The 14707-nt window shown below is 39.7% G+C and overlaps 1 pseudogene; it reads left to right on the top strand.

Annotated features, from left to right (window-relative positions):
* The first annotated feature begins 3194 nt into the window (after positions 1 to 3194).
* On the top strand, positions 3195 to 9926 carry LOC125244461 (annotated as a pseudogene).
* The last annotated feature ends 4781 nt before the right edge of the window (positions 9927 to 14707 follow it).

The raw sequence follows: 14707 nt of genomic DNA, 5'->3' as shown, positions 1-14707 counted from the left end.
ACACACTCTCTCACTCACTCACTCACTCACTCACTCACTCACTCTCTCTCCTTGTCTAGTCTCATCTATGACCCACTGTATGTGCTCCTTGGATGTAACTCACCTAAAGACTCCTTACCTTATTTTCGTCTCCAGTTCCACGTCTCCATTCTCCAGCTCCTCGTCTCCTGTCTCCAGTCTAGTGTTTTCATCCTACAAACAAAGGAAAGTGCTCAGATAATATTCTTCAGTGACTGTTAAGTGTGTGTGTGTGTGTGTGTGTGTGTGTGTGGCTACTCACCTGTTCTGTGTCCGTCCTGCTGCAATCACATTCCATATCCATCAGTGCAATTACCAATGTCTTCAATACCATTACCACTGAAAGTGCTTTAAGAGTTTGCATTGAATAAAACATATTTTGGGTGTTAGCTGATGTTTTGTGTTTTAAAAACAAATGAGGTCCGCACTGTTCTTGGAATGAACAATATGAATTTATTGGCACCATCACATAAAATATAGTTCATGTTAACAAAGTGCAATGCAATGAACAATATGAATTAAATGCCAGCACCAGCCAAAAAAAAAAAATCTACAGATTTGAGAAATATGAACACAAGGCATCTCTTGACTTGGTGTTTGAAAAGAGAGGATTCCATTCACGGGTCTTATTTTCTTAATGAACATCAATCTCATATTCCTCACTATTAACTTTAAAAAAAAAAAAAAAAAAAAAACTTGTGAAGCATGCAACAGGCTGTGATAATAGTATTGATGTGGCAATCATACCTCTTCATTAAGCTCCTCCATCTTCCCTTAAGGTGAAATGCCCTCTCCATACTCATTGTTAAAGGGGTTGTCCAGGGGTTGTTTGTAGGTTTTCAGGCTATAGTTTCATCAACCATGGCAGTAGTGGATATGCTACATCCCCAAAATCACCATTGGCACTCCTGCAAACCTCTCTGTGATACTAGGGAACAGTGCATCACTCTGACACCTCTCAAACAAGGATGAATTGCCAAACACTCTGGCATCATGGACCTTGCCTGCAACACACATTTCATATCCCAGAACTGAAGGTGATGCCACACCTTGTAGGATAACAGATAACAGAATGGATTTTACTCATCTGTATTTGCAGTACACACGGTTTAGCTATGCAAGCACACGCATGCTGATCCTGCTCTGCATAAGCACGGGTTTGTGGCTGCCTCCCCATTGCTTGCACATCCAGTGTGAAACAGGCGCGAGTCCCATCAATAGCTCCTCCACATTGTGGGAAAACACACCGGTCTCGGAAACCCTGAATTATGATCTTCACTGTATTCTATTCTGATGTAGAAGTAAAACAAATTTTTCACAAGTGCAGAGGCAACATGACCGGAAATAGTGACAGCAGTTGACTGACCAATCCCAAATAAATAGGAGATAGTTCTGAACTCCACATTTGTGGCCAGTCTCCAGATACATATTACTACACGCTGGTCCACAGACACTGGTTTCTTGAATGTAGTTGTGTCTCTTTGAAGGTGTGGCCGCATGATGTAGGGCTACTACGCTTCTGTCATCATTACAATAACAAACATGTTCCATTACTAATTGGATAGTATACTTTTCAATCCATTCCAAGAACATTTGGGTTTATTACGGGTCTCATTCTCACCTTATTTATGAATGTGAATTGTAATCGGTTAGTAAAGCTGCAAATTCCTTCCTGAACTTCAAAACCTACAAACCTTCTGATACGCATGATTGAACGCAGCATGATTAAGTGAAAATTTCTGAGCGGCATAAGCGATATATCTGTTAAGCTTGTGAGAGGGCCATGTGTCACCGCGGCCCAAACAACTCAAAATATTAAGCCACAAAGTTAACAAAATAATCAACTCAATTATGCTGAGCGAGAGTGCTTTTCTTCTTGGTTTCTTCAAAACAATCACATTAAAATGACATAAGCCTGCTCCAGCCCGGAACATAAAGTGCAATGTGAGTGCAGGCCAGAGTACCCTGTTGAAAAAACCAGCATATGCTGGTTAGGTATGTTTTGAAGCATGGCAGCTGGTTTGAGCTTATTTAAAGAGACAGTGACAGAGTATTTTATCTATCCTATAGAAAACAATTGTAGAATTAGTTTGCTTACTTTAAAAGCTAGAAGTGTTTTGAGGCCTCTTGGCCTACGTGACTGTAAGGGTCAGATATACCTGAGAAAGTTAGCTTGGCCACTAAGCATATTTTGCTGGTAGTTTTCCACCAGACAACAGGTGGCTGTGAAATGAAGATCATTATTAAGGGTGTCACGTGAAGGCTTCTTGCCTCCTGGGAGTGTTGATTGTTTTTGATACAATCTTTATTTTTGCCTATGAGAAAGGGTTGACCATCAATTGGCAGAATTCCACCACGAGAGATAAAGTCAAAAGATGTAGACCAGTTGGCAGTCGACCACCCTTACAAAAAGAATTCTCTCTTGCATAAGCAACACCTGCAGTTTAATTGGTGAAATGACTGTGGTAAAAATGTTGGAGAGTACTTTGGACACTCCAGGAAGAGAAAGGGAGGAGAGCACCTGTAAATGAGATCATGGAAAAGAACTGTAGGGGTGGATCTCACACTGTTTTAACAGATAAGAAAAATGTATAAAAACTGTGCCCTGGCTAGAGAGATTTAGATGTGGAGCTAGCATCTCACTTTGTTGCTTGTCAATAAAGTTAAACTCCTGGGACCTTGAACTTCAACTCTGAGAGATTTTCTTTGAGACCAGAACTAAGGAACATCGAATTTGCCACACCAATAGTTCACCCAAAATGAAAATTCTGTCATCATTTAGGGTTAGGGTTAGTTGTTCGACCTCAAGTTGTTCCAAGCCTGTGTAAATTTCTTTGTTCTGCTATACACAAAGGAAGATACAGTATTTGGATAGTTGAAAGTACTAGCTCGATCTCAGGACCAGATTAAACCAGCTCATGACAAACTAAGGACCAGCTCAAACCAGCTGCCATGCTTCAAAACATACCTAACCAGCATGTGCTGTTTTTTTCAACAGAGTAGAGAAGTGAGGAGGGGGGACAGTCATGCTCTGGGATGGTAGAAAGCAACCATGCCAAGTGTAAGTATCCCCTGAGTTTCCAGCTATTAATACTCTGATTTATGTCAGTTAAAGACTGTGTAACGAGATGGGACATGACATAGGATCCATCTGCAGGCTTTTATTAACAGAACTCATGGTCAAACAGGCAGGGGTCAAACAGTGGCAAACAGGTACAGCAGGGACAAGGCAGAATCATGGTCGTGGAACAGGCAGTAGATCAGGGCAGGCAGATATCAATCACAAGTCCAGTAAACAATCAACCGTCCAAAGGCAGGCAGCAGGGAATCGTAGATGGGGAACAGACAGGGTAAATAACAGGCAGACAATCACAATAAGAAATGTACACCGTGGCAATACAAGACCTCACCAAATGTGTTCTTCTTCTTCTTCTTCGTAGTTTTATGGAAGATTGCAACCATGACTAATCAGGTGCATACCGCCACCTACTGTATCGGAGTATGTAGCATGGATTTGAATCTACTTTACATAAAAAAAAAAAAAAAAAAAAAGGAATTCTATCTATATCCTATAATACAACCCTGTATCCTTCAAATATTCCACAACAGCATCCTGCGTTTTTTTTTACCCCTTCTCCTGTTGTTCCCAAAACACCTTCAAGGTTCCATTTCCTTCCAATCTGAATTATCTTTTGCTTTAATCTATTCCTCTCTTCCCTATATTTCCTACAATATAACAGTATATGTTCTGCATTTTCTGTGATTTTACATTCTATACATTCATCTGATTTACATTTACCTAACAAAAACAGTGTTTTATTTAACCCTGTATGGTCAAACCTTAGTCTGGTTAAAACAGACTCCTCCCTTCTTTTCCTTCCATTAACACCCTGTGCATTAATACATTTCTGTATACTATAATATTTTCTTCCACTATTATCCATGTCCCATATTTCCTGCCATTTCTTCATTATTTCTTTTTTAATTATTGCTTTAGCTTCTCCTTTGCCAAATGGAATATTTATAATATAATTTCTCCTGGTTGATTTCTTTGCTATTTTGTCTGCTTTCTCATTCCCTTTTATATTTACATGAGCAGGTACCCAGCAGAATCTCACATCTATCTGAAGCCTCCGCAATCTAAATAAACTTTGATGGATTTCTAACATTAAATCTTCTCTATTAGATTTCATATTTTGAATACTGTAAAGGGCTGCTACAGAGTCAACACAACATACCACTCTATCTGGTTTTACTTCTTCCACCCACTGAAACCCTACAATAATTGCCATCATCTCTGCCGTATAAACTGACAGCTGGTCAGGTAATCTTTTCCCAATACTTACATTAAATGTTGGTATGTATATTCTTATGCCTACCCTGTTTTCTTTATCTTTGGATCCATCTGTATAAATATCTAAATAACTGTAAAATTTGCTTTTAATGTATTGATTTGCCATATGTCCTTTCTCACTCTCTTCCCATTTATCCTTTAGTACCATCAGTTTTTAGTTTTTAGTACCATCACCACCTGCTGCTGGAGTTCAGTCTCATGCTGTATAGACCCTTTTTGTGCCAACATCACAGCATTAGCTGGAGGGGAAACGGGGAAAATTGGAAGTGGCAAATACAAATCAGCACAGAGTCGCGGCTACATAAGGATCTTAAAATGTCATCTTGTTGTTGAGTGCCAGAATCGATGGAGTACAGGCTCCAATTAGAAATTTTATTGCATACCTGCTGCCACTGCCAGACAAAAAAAAAAAAAAAAAAAAAAACCGACGACAGCTGTGGCTAAATGCAATAAAACAATGGACTGGAAAGAAATTGTTTTATTAACAGTTAGTGAGGAGCATATTCAAATGATCTACCCAATCAGCATAAGAGGAGGTCTATAAATACGTAGCTGACTCACTAATGTTCCTTGACAGTTTTTCTGCATCCCTCCACCACCCCGTCTCCTCACACTTGCCTGGTTACTATCCTAACCAAAGATACGGGTGAGTACTCTGGGTTCGGGCAACATCCCAAACTCGGAGCCTTCCCCCGGACAGCACCCCAAATACGCATATTTTTATTCTATCTAATCAAGTGTGAACTTGTGAAACGATCATCAAAAATGCTCATGTTTGTAGCATACACTTATAATTTAAGATTGAATAAACTATTGTCTTTTGTTGGTATGGATTATGGTTTAGTTGTGTGTCTGAAGATTTCTCATGCATGCCCACCTAATCAGAAATTGGGTTAAGTAATTTCTCACGTAATACTAACTTTTTAGCGCATAAGTTAGCTAACTTTGTTAGTCATACAAATAAAGATTTATACGCCCTCAGTTTCTCTTTACTATACACACCCTGTTTCTCTATCAAGTAGGCGTAGATGTCAGGCCACTCAAACCTTGCTAGCTAGCGTTAGTGAAGTGATCAGGGGAATCGTTCTGCCACCACCTAAGCTCCACCGACAAAAAAACTCACAATGTTTACTAACTGAAAAGGGATATATATTTCCATTTTCAGTGTCCTTTAAATTTCTCTATGCAGTGGGAGAGGAACTGGGATTTGGATACTCCATTTGTCCATAAAGGAATTAGAAAATCGGATGGCCAACAAGTATGTTGATTTTTCTGCATATGCCAAAATTGTGAACCAATCAGGGGTGCGTTTCCCAAAGAGAACTATGGTCACAAGTTCTGTCGTTACCAATAGAGTTCAATGGGACTTACGACCATAGTTGGCAAACGATGCTTTCGGGTAACACACCCCAGATTGTGTCAAGTAGTTAACACTGACTATCATCAGTTTGATGTAAGGACCCATCAGCCTGCGCCATCTAGAGTTTCATGACAGAACTTGGCATATATACAGGTATAATTAGTGAAGCTGTAGGCTATTTCAGTCCATTAATTTTGTTATCTCTCAATAGTAGTCTAAAAAAGTCTAAGGAAAGTCTAAAATGTCTAAATAAAAACAATGTCTATTTTGCCTGGATCACATGAATTAATGATGAAGCTATGACTTTGTCTTCTGTGTGATATTATTTAGTTCACGAGGTAATGTTCATCTGAAAACACAGTCATACAATGACATACAGTAGATAAATCTACACTGCAAAATGCTGTTCTTACTTAGAATTTTTGTCTTGTTTTTAGTCAAAATATCTTACAGTTCTTAAATCAAGAAGCATTTTCTTGACAAGAACAAATTATTTTCTTGTTTTCAGGAAAAAATAAATCAAAATTAAGCACGTTTTTCCTTAAAACAAGCAAAATAATCTGCCAATGGGGTAAGCAAAATAATCTTATTTCAAACCAAGAATAAGCTATATAATCTTGTTTTCAGTTTGGACTAAGATTATTTTGCTTACCCCATTGGCAGATTATTTTGCTTGTTTTAAGGAAAAACGTGCTTAATTTTGACTTATTTTTCCTGAAAACAAGAAAATAATTTTTACTTGTCAAGAAAATGCTTCTTGATTTAAGAACTTTAAGATATTTTGACTAGAAACAAGACAAAAACTCTAAGTAAGAACAGCATTTTTTGCAGTGTAGTCAAGAACTTTTTAAAAAAACACAAAGCAAATAGCTTTTCTTATATAGTTTAAACCAATTACAGCACTGCATAAATGTGATCATTAGAATGCAGTTTTACTGCAGTTATCAATGGTGTTGATAATAACATACCACAGTACCATTGATAATACTTATATTCTTTGAGTGTCTGTCTGAGACTGACATCTTGTGGACGTTTTGTGATCTGTGACTTTACAAACTTGCAGACATTTGCACATGTCACTCAAACACAGAACCAGGAAACAGAAATCACATTACTTCAGAGAAACTGAAGTGTAGTTGAGCAGTTGTGTGTTTGTGTCTCTGTGTTCATGCAGTAAAATGGCAGAAGCCAGAATTTTTTCAGGATGAGTTCATGTGTTCAGTGTGTCTGGATCTCCTAAAGGATCCAGTGACCATTCCCTGTGGACACAGTTACTGTAAGAGCTGTATTACAGACTGCTGGGATCAGGAGGATCTGCTGCCCTCAGTGCAGACAGACCTTCAGTCCAAGACCTGCTTTAGCTAAAAACACCATTCTGGCTGAAATGGTGGAGAAACTGAAGAAGACTACACTTCCTGCTGACTGTTACGCTAAGGCTGGAGATGTGCAGTGTGACGTCTGTACTGGAAGAAAACACAAAGCCGTCAAGTCCTGTCTGGTGTGTCTGAACTCTTACTGTCAGAATCACCTTGAACAACATGAGAGTTGGGTTAAAGGAAAGAGACACAATCTGACTGAAGCCACTGGACGACTGCAGGAGATGATCTGCCCGAAACACGACAAGATCCTTGAGGTTTTCTGCCGCACTGATCGGGAGTGTATATGTGTGCTGTGTACGATGGATGAACATAAAAACCACGACACTGTATCAGCTGCAGCACAGAGAACAGAGAAACAGGTATGAACTTAAAGAGGTCCCATTATGATCATTTAGAGGTTTATAATTTTGTTTATGGGGTCTACTAGAATACATTTACATCATTTAATGTCTGTTTTCATCCTCTCTTTTTGAACACGCCTTCCAAAAATCGGCATCTGCCCTGATTGGTCAGCCAGTCCCAGTCTACTTAGAGCGTGTCAGAAATGTAACGTGGCTTACCATAACCGATGGGAAGGTGGAGGGATACCGGAAGAAGTGTCGCTGGGATGGCACAATGACTGCTGCTTACGCTCATAATGATTATTGACAGGACTGAATGATTAGGCTCCTCCCGAAACTACGTTTGTGACTTCATTTATAACATCTGACCTGATAGTGTTAAAAGTACATTTAAACTATCAAGTTAGTCTGCATTAGGAAGGCCAAAAAGGGGTTTAGATTTGGGGTGGTAAAAACAGTGTTACTTGGACATGGTGACAGCACACAACCAGGCATCGCCCCTTTATTTTGTGTATATCTTGGGCAGGAATTATTTAAATGACGGATATTGTGATGTGTTCCTTCCTGGAAGAAAACTAATAGACTACAATGGAGGTGTTTCAGGGAGTTCAGAAACAGTGACACTGATATAGAGAAAAACTGCCTTTTGAAGGGATTTTGTAGCTTTGCAGAGCTTTTTCAATCTCAAACAGCAACATTACACACTAAAGAAAGATTAACATGGAAGAAAAAAGCTTAACAGGACCTCTTTAAACCAGTAGTTTAACCAAAAAATTATTAATCATCATTTACACTGCAAGTTTGGGTATTTGGGACAGGGCCAAAGTGAAGTCTTCTGAAGCGATAAGAAAATCAAATATGGTGGCATGTTTAGTCATGTGACATGAATGAGCCAGTGAGGTTTGATGTTATTGACGATATTTGATTTGGGTTCTAGAAAATCTTCTTTTGTGTTCTGCAAAAGAAAAACAAGTTTGGAAAGACATGAGGATGAGTAAACAATGAAAGAATTCACATTTATGGGTGAACTATCCCTACAAAACTAGACATTGATCAAATAATGCTGACACTTATGAATGAACCTATAACCTTATCATGAAAGATCTTTAACCCCTCAATCTCAGCACTTCGCTGATACTGGATTCATATCTGTTTACTTGATGATTTATGTGATGTTTCTGCTGTTATTGGTTTGTCCTTTAGCACCAGCTGAAGGAGACGCAGAGGTTGTTCCCAGCAGAGGATCCAGCAGAGAGAGAAAGATCTTCAGCAGCTGAGAGAGGCTGTGGAGTCTCATAAGGTGAGTCTGGAGAAGAAGAGAAGTTTGAGAAGTCTCAGTCAGACTCACTGAAGCCACTGTGTGCTTGTGATGTGTGTCCTAACAGCGCTCTGCACAGACAGCAGTGGAGGACAGTGAGAGGATCTTCACTGAGCTCATCCGCTCCATTGAGAGAAGCCGCTCTGAGGCCACACAGCGGATCAGAGATCAGGAAAAGACTGCAGTGAGTCGAGCTGAAGGACGACTGGAGCGACTGGAGCAGGAGATCAATGATCTGAGGAGAGACGCTGAGCTGGAGCAGCTTTCACACACACAGGATCACATCCATTTCCTGCAGGTAACAGAGATCTAGAAGAACAGGATCATAGTGGACTTGAGCAAGAGACTCACAGAGAAACATTTCATGAGAGCAGAATGAGCCGTTGACTGAAGTGTTGATCTGTGTGTTCGGTTATTATATAATCATCAGTCAGACTCTCATCTGATCTTCTTCTTTTGAAAGAGACACACTTACAAATGCAGTTCAGCTCTGGAAATCTCTTAGGAAACTTTTTTTCTGAAAGAGCTTCCAGACAACAACAGTTCAAAACTTCACTAATATTTAAACTTTTTTTAGTTTAAGTTCCCACCAGCTAGATTTTCCCATCATCTCTCTGCTTATCTTTTTACAATCTTTGACTTATATTACACATTTTGATTAATGTTTATCAAAATCTTCAAACCTGAATCCAAATCCCAAATCCCAAAACCTTTAATAATTATTTTCAGTAACACATTAATGAATTTGACAGTGAAGTGTCAAAACACTTCCTGTTTGAGGTTCCTCAAACAGGAAGTGAGGCTGTATATTAGTGATGTTTCAGTGTATTTAAACTTCAAAACCTGACCTTGGGTTTGTGTCCTAAGAGTCCTTGTGAATTTCAGAGCCACTAACTGCTCAAAAGTTATAAATAATGGTCAGTCTACTCGTTGCCTTTGAACTGCTTTTCCTGATCAGATCTACTCAACCCTGTCATGTGACTCCATTGATGCTCTTGATCTGTTTCATTCATGTTATTGCCAGATGTTTGATCATAAAGTGATTTCCTAGAAAGTTCACATATAGTGTAAGTGTCTGTTATGAACTCATGGTGTCTAGGGGTTATTAAGAACGTAACAAAAATAAAAATGTGTTTTAAATAAAGAAATGAACGAATGGGAAATCTTCTTTCTTTTTTTTCACTTTTACAATCGATAAGTCTGGTATAGGTTCACACAAATCCCCTCTATTTAACACCATAATATAAAAAAACACGGAACCAAAAATATACTTAAATCGGTTTTAATGTTCAGAACTTAACCATGGCCAAGAAAAATAAATTATATACAAATGTCTCGGTAAATAAACTTAAATAACCAAGGTGTCAGGAGAGAGCAAATGCCGAAAACAACAAACAAAATAAAGTCTTACTTAAGGTTAACAAAGGAACTTCCCTGCCCAAAATAAAATAAAATTAAAGACAATATTCTTACCTCTCTCACTGACTAAAGAGAAAGAAGTGAAAAATTTAGAAGGGGTATAAACCATTAGGTTACTTGCGTAACCCCGGTTATCTGATAACAGAAGTGAGGTATCTCACACCTCCAGGCGTGACCGACTGCGGAAGCACCAATTGCACCACATCTGTCAGACTGACAGACCAATCGCAACAGCGATCAGGGAGCCCCGCCTCCCTGGTATATAGATCGCTGCAGCTCGCTGTTGCATCATTCTCCGCATATCTTCTTCACCGTCTCTGATAACCTCACTTCTGTTATTAGAGAACCGGGGTTACGCAAGTAACCTAATGTTCTCTTTCTAACATCTGTTCGGTATCTCACTGAGGGATATAGACTACTCCCAATGGTCTGAACATTCCTACCTCTTCACATTTTGACTCTTAAAATCTTATATTGACCGTAATTTCTTAATATGCTTAAAAGCATGCACATTTGGAGAAATATTGATGGATTCTCATATGTTTATATCAATTTTCTATACAGAGGAGTAATATTTATTCAATATTTATTGTCATCACTATGAGCGCTGGATACTGTGTTTTCAATTCATACTTGCAGCCGGAGGGCGCTCTGTGCACATTTAGTTCAAAAATACCTCCTAAAGAACAGGCCATGTGACAATCCAGGAACTAACAGGCTTCCAGAAATCACTAACTATGGCTATTTTAAACACTTTTCAAGACAATAAATACACAATTGAGACGATGTATACATGTATTGCCTCAGAATTTGCATCTGAATAGCGCTGGCTCCGTGGGCGTGGCCGCATTAGCGGATAATGAGCTGAATCACAGACGTCTGACATGGCTCTCTTTTCATACAAATTACATAAACAGAGAATTTTTGTTTTCGATTTGACTTACACAATTTAAAACCTGACATTTCAACGTTTCTTTAGACATAAGTCTAATTTTTTTGTGATTAGTATTCACTAAGTTACAGTTCATTTTCTGAGAACTATCAGATTGGACTTCGTTCAGAGGGAGACGAAAGATCACGCATCATGTTTGTTTTCTTTATTTTACAAAAAGCACAACATTTTGTTTTTTCTGTGAGTGTACACAAATAAAAGAAGATATTCCACAGATTAAAATGGTGTACAACTCTTAATTGTATGTGCAACATTGACAGTGTATTTTGAGTCTCTTTCACACTGGTAAGAAAAAAAACGCGGTGGTATCGCCGGTGATACCTCAGACTCCAGAGTGTTAAACTAAAGTAAAGACCTCTGCACTAATGTGAAAAAACCCTATAGTGGACCCGCACCAAGGTGTTTAACAGTACATGAGAGTGGCATGTAGGAAATGCTATGACGTATCACTCACAGCTCCCACACCGAGCACTGTATCGGCTCAGTCACATCCGGTCTATAATATCTGACAAAAGTGTGCGGTGATGCCCAGCTGGCCGCAGCACAAATATTCTGAATAGAAACACCCCTGAACAGAGCCCAGGAAGTAGCTATTCCTCTAGTGGAGTGAGCTCGAAGCCCTGGTGGAGTATTGTAACACATTACAATCGCATTTACCACCCAATGAGAAAGCCGCTGGCGTGAGATAGGTTTTCCCTTACAATTATCAGCCCGCGAAACAAAGAGCTGATTACTCTTCCGTATCGCTCTAGTCCTCTGCACGTAAGAGTATAGAGCTTGCACTGGGCAAAGACAATGTAACCGCTCCTCCTCTGATGAAGAAAAGGGCGGTGGAAAAAACACCAATAATTCCACCGATCGGTTCTGCTCTAATGTTTCCCTGACTTTAGGAACGAACGCTGGATTCGTTCTCAGCATAACTTTAGATTCACCTGCTGCAAACTGCATACAGGACGAATGTACAGACAAAGCGTGTAATTCACTCACTGTAGTGAGAGCTAGTAATAAAGCTGTCTTTAGAGAAAGTTGCTGCAAATCAATACTCTCCAAAGGTTCGAAGGGGGGCTGTGAGAGCACGTCCAGAACTATCAATAAGTCCCAGGGTGGGATAAGAGACTTAGTGACCGGAAGTAATCGTCTTGCCCCTCTCATGAACCTACACATCAAGGGGTGCTGGCTTAATGGACCAGAGTCCAGTCCTATATGACATGCTGAAATGGCAGAATGATAGACCTTTACAGTCGAAAAAGCTCTACCTTTGTCTAATAGTTCCTGTTGGAAACAGAGAACATCTGACACAGAGCATAAGAATGAGATGATCCGTTTCTCAGCGCACCATCATTCAAAAACTCGCACTCTGAATCGTTTCGATCACCTTAGGGGGTAACCAGATGGCATTTAAATTAATCCTCTCACAGGCCAAGCCCAAAGAGCTATCTTGTGTGGCGCAGGGTGAAAAATCTCCCCGTCGGCCTGAGAAAGAAGGTCTCTGCGCAACGGCAGAGGGGAGGGTTGGTCATACAGAAGTGGGATTATCTCTGCCACCCACAACTTCCCCGGCCAAAACGGTGCAATCAGAATTAGCGTATGTTTGGCATCATCCTCCTCCTCATCGTCATCTTCCAGAAGATGGGGGGATAATTCTTCATCCTCATCCTCCTCTTCCCCTGCTATACCCGCAAGGGCATTTGGATAAACTCTCACCGTAACATGTAGGTTTATCACCACGGAGCAGTGTTAGACAGAGTTATTTCTGAAAATAAACACTTATTTTTCTGGATCTAATATGAACCGAATCGTATTTGATTGGAAGATATACTGTTTATTCTCTTTTAATGGAAAAACTTGCCTTAAAGCGGATGTTTTACCACTCTGAACGAAAAGCACTCCTTAGACAGCAAAATAAGATTTACCGCGTTTGCGACGTCACCGGCAGGCTTCATCTGTAAACTGTTCAGCGGCAAATCCAATAATGCGTCCGGGAGTACAGCTTCCACAATCTTCATGGGGAAGAAAGCGAGAATGACGCAACAGCGAGCTGCAGCGATCTATATACCAGGGAGGCGGGACTCCCTGATCGCTGTTGCGATTGGTCTGTCAGTCTGACAGACGTGGTGCGATTGGTGCTTCCGCAGTCGGTCATGCCTGGAGGCGTCACCCTCAGTGAGATACCGAACGGATGTTAGAAAGAGAACCAAATAAATCAGCGCCCATCTCCCTACACAGATTGACATAGCCAGACTCACACATCAACAGTAACGTCATTGTAACTACACTTTAAATTTACATTTCTCAAATTGCTTAATAGCAAATAGAACAATCATGTTGCTGGGATAGCGGATAAGGGATCTCTCTCAAGCGGTGTCTCTCTCCTGCTTTATATCTGCGGCACGCCGTATAGCAGGTAAGCCACACTGCCGCTAATTGGAATCAGCTGCGGATGATTTGGAGCGCTGCTTGGTGGAGAGAGAGAGAAAAAGAGGGAGAGAGAAAGCAAGGGAGGAGAGAACACACAATTACGTAATGGAACGTAACAGTGTCAAACGCTAGAACTTACAGTTCTTACGTGATATAATGAACATGAGAAGAATGAATCTGATGCTGTGAAAGTGCTGGATTGAGGAGAGTTACTAAAGATCAACAAGAGCTGCTCAAATCTAGTAGTGCAGGTTATTGGCTGAAGTGTGGAGGTGATGAGCTTTGATTTCTGTTTTCTGTAGAGTTTCCAGTCTCTCTCAGCTCCTCCTGAATCTACAGACGTTCATGTTTCCTGTAGAAGATAAAGAAAACATAACAGAAGAGTTTTATAGTTGATCATGTAAATTAACGTTTCTCAAATGGGCATTCGGAAAACATTGGGGGTGTTCTTGGGAGGCACTTTTTAAGGCGCATAAATGCCAAAGATTTACAAGATGAAACTTGTAAATACTTGCCAAAGAAAATAGTCTGCAACATTATAACAACATTCTAAGTGTCCAGATCAATTGTGTCAGAAATCGAATGTAGCATCCGTTTACTGTGAACAACTCAGAACGTGTCCAGTGTGGACAGAATCACTGATTATAGGGTTGTATGTGCTTTCGTCGTGACATGTAGTGCCATTCACGACAGAGTGTGACCTGCCATTTTACACCAATGTGACCAGAATAGATGGTGTTTCATTTCCATAGCAACGAATATTTACTTCAGTGTTTCTGTCAGCTTTCTGTAGCACAGCTGCTGAACTTCCAGTGAAAACAACTTCTGCGTTTAGCATTCAGACACAATATAACACATGTTGGAAGTGCTGGTACACAAGGAACACTAAAGGTAAAAATAGAGAAGTGTATACTGGCACACTTAAAGCACTGGAAATATGAAATAAAAAGATTTGAAATGGAATGAACTTTAACAAAGATGTGAATCATGACAGCACTAAATTGGGGATTTAATATATTCTTCAAAAACAGGAAATCTTCTAAAACTAATGAATAAATATGATTATTTTTCACCAAAATCCAATTAAGAACATTCAATATTAGGTATTAAACAGACAATACTGTAGGTAAAATCACAGTAGTAAAAAA

The sequence above is a fragment of the Megalobrama amblycephala genome, linkage group LG14, assembly GCF_018812025.1.
Source record: "Megalobrama amblycephala isolate DHTTF-2021 linkage group LG14, ASM1881202v1, whole genome shotgun sequence".
In the NCBI taxonomy this organism is placed as follows: domain Eukaryota; kingdom Metazoa; phylum Chordata; class Actinopteri; order Cypriniformes; family Xenocyprididae; genus Megalobrama; species Megalobrama amblycephala.
The sequence above is the reverse complement of the archived record's forward strand: the minus strand, read 5'-3'. Positions and strand labels throughout refer to the sequence as shown.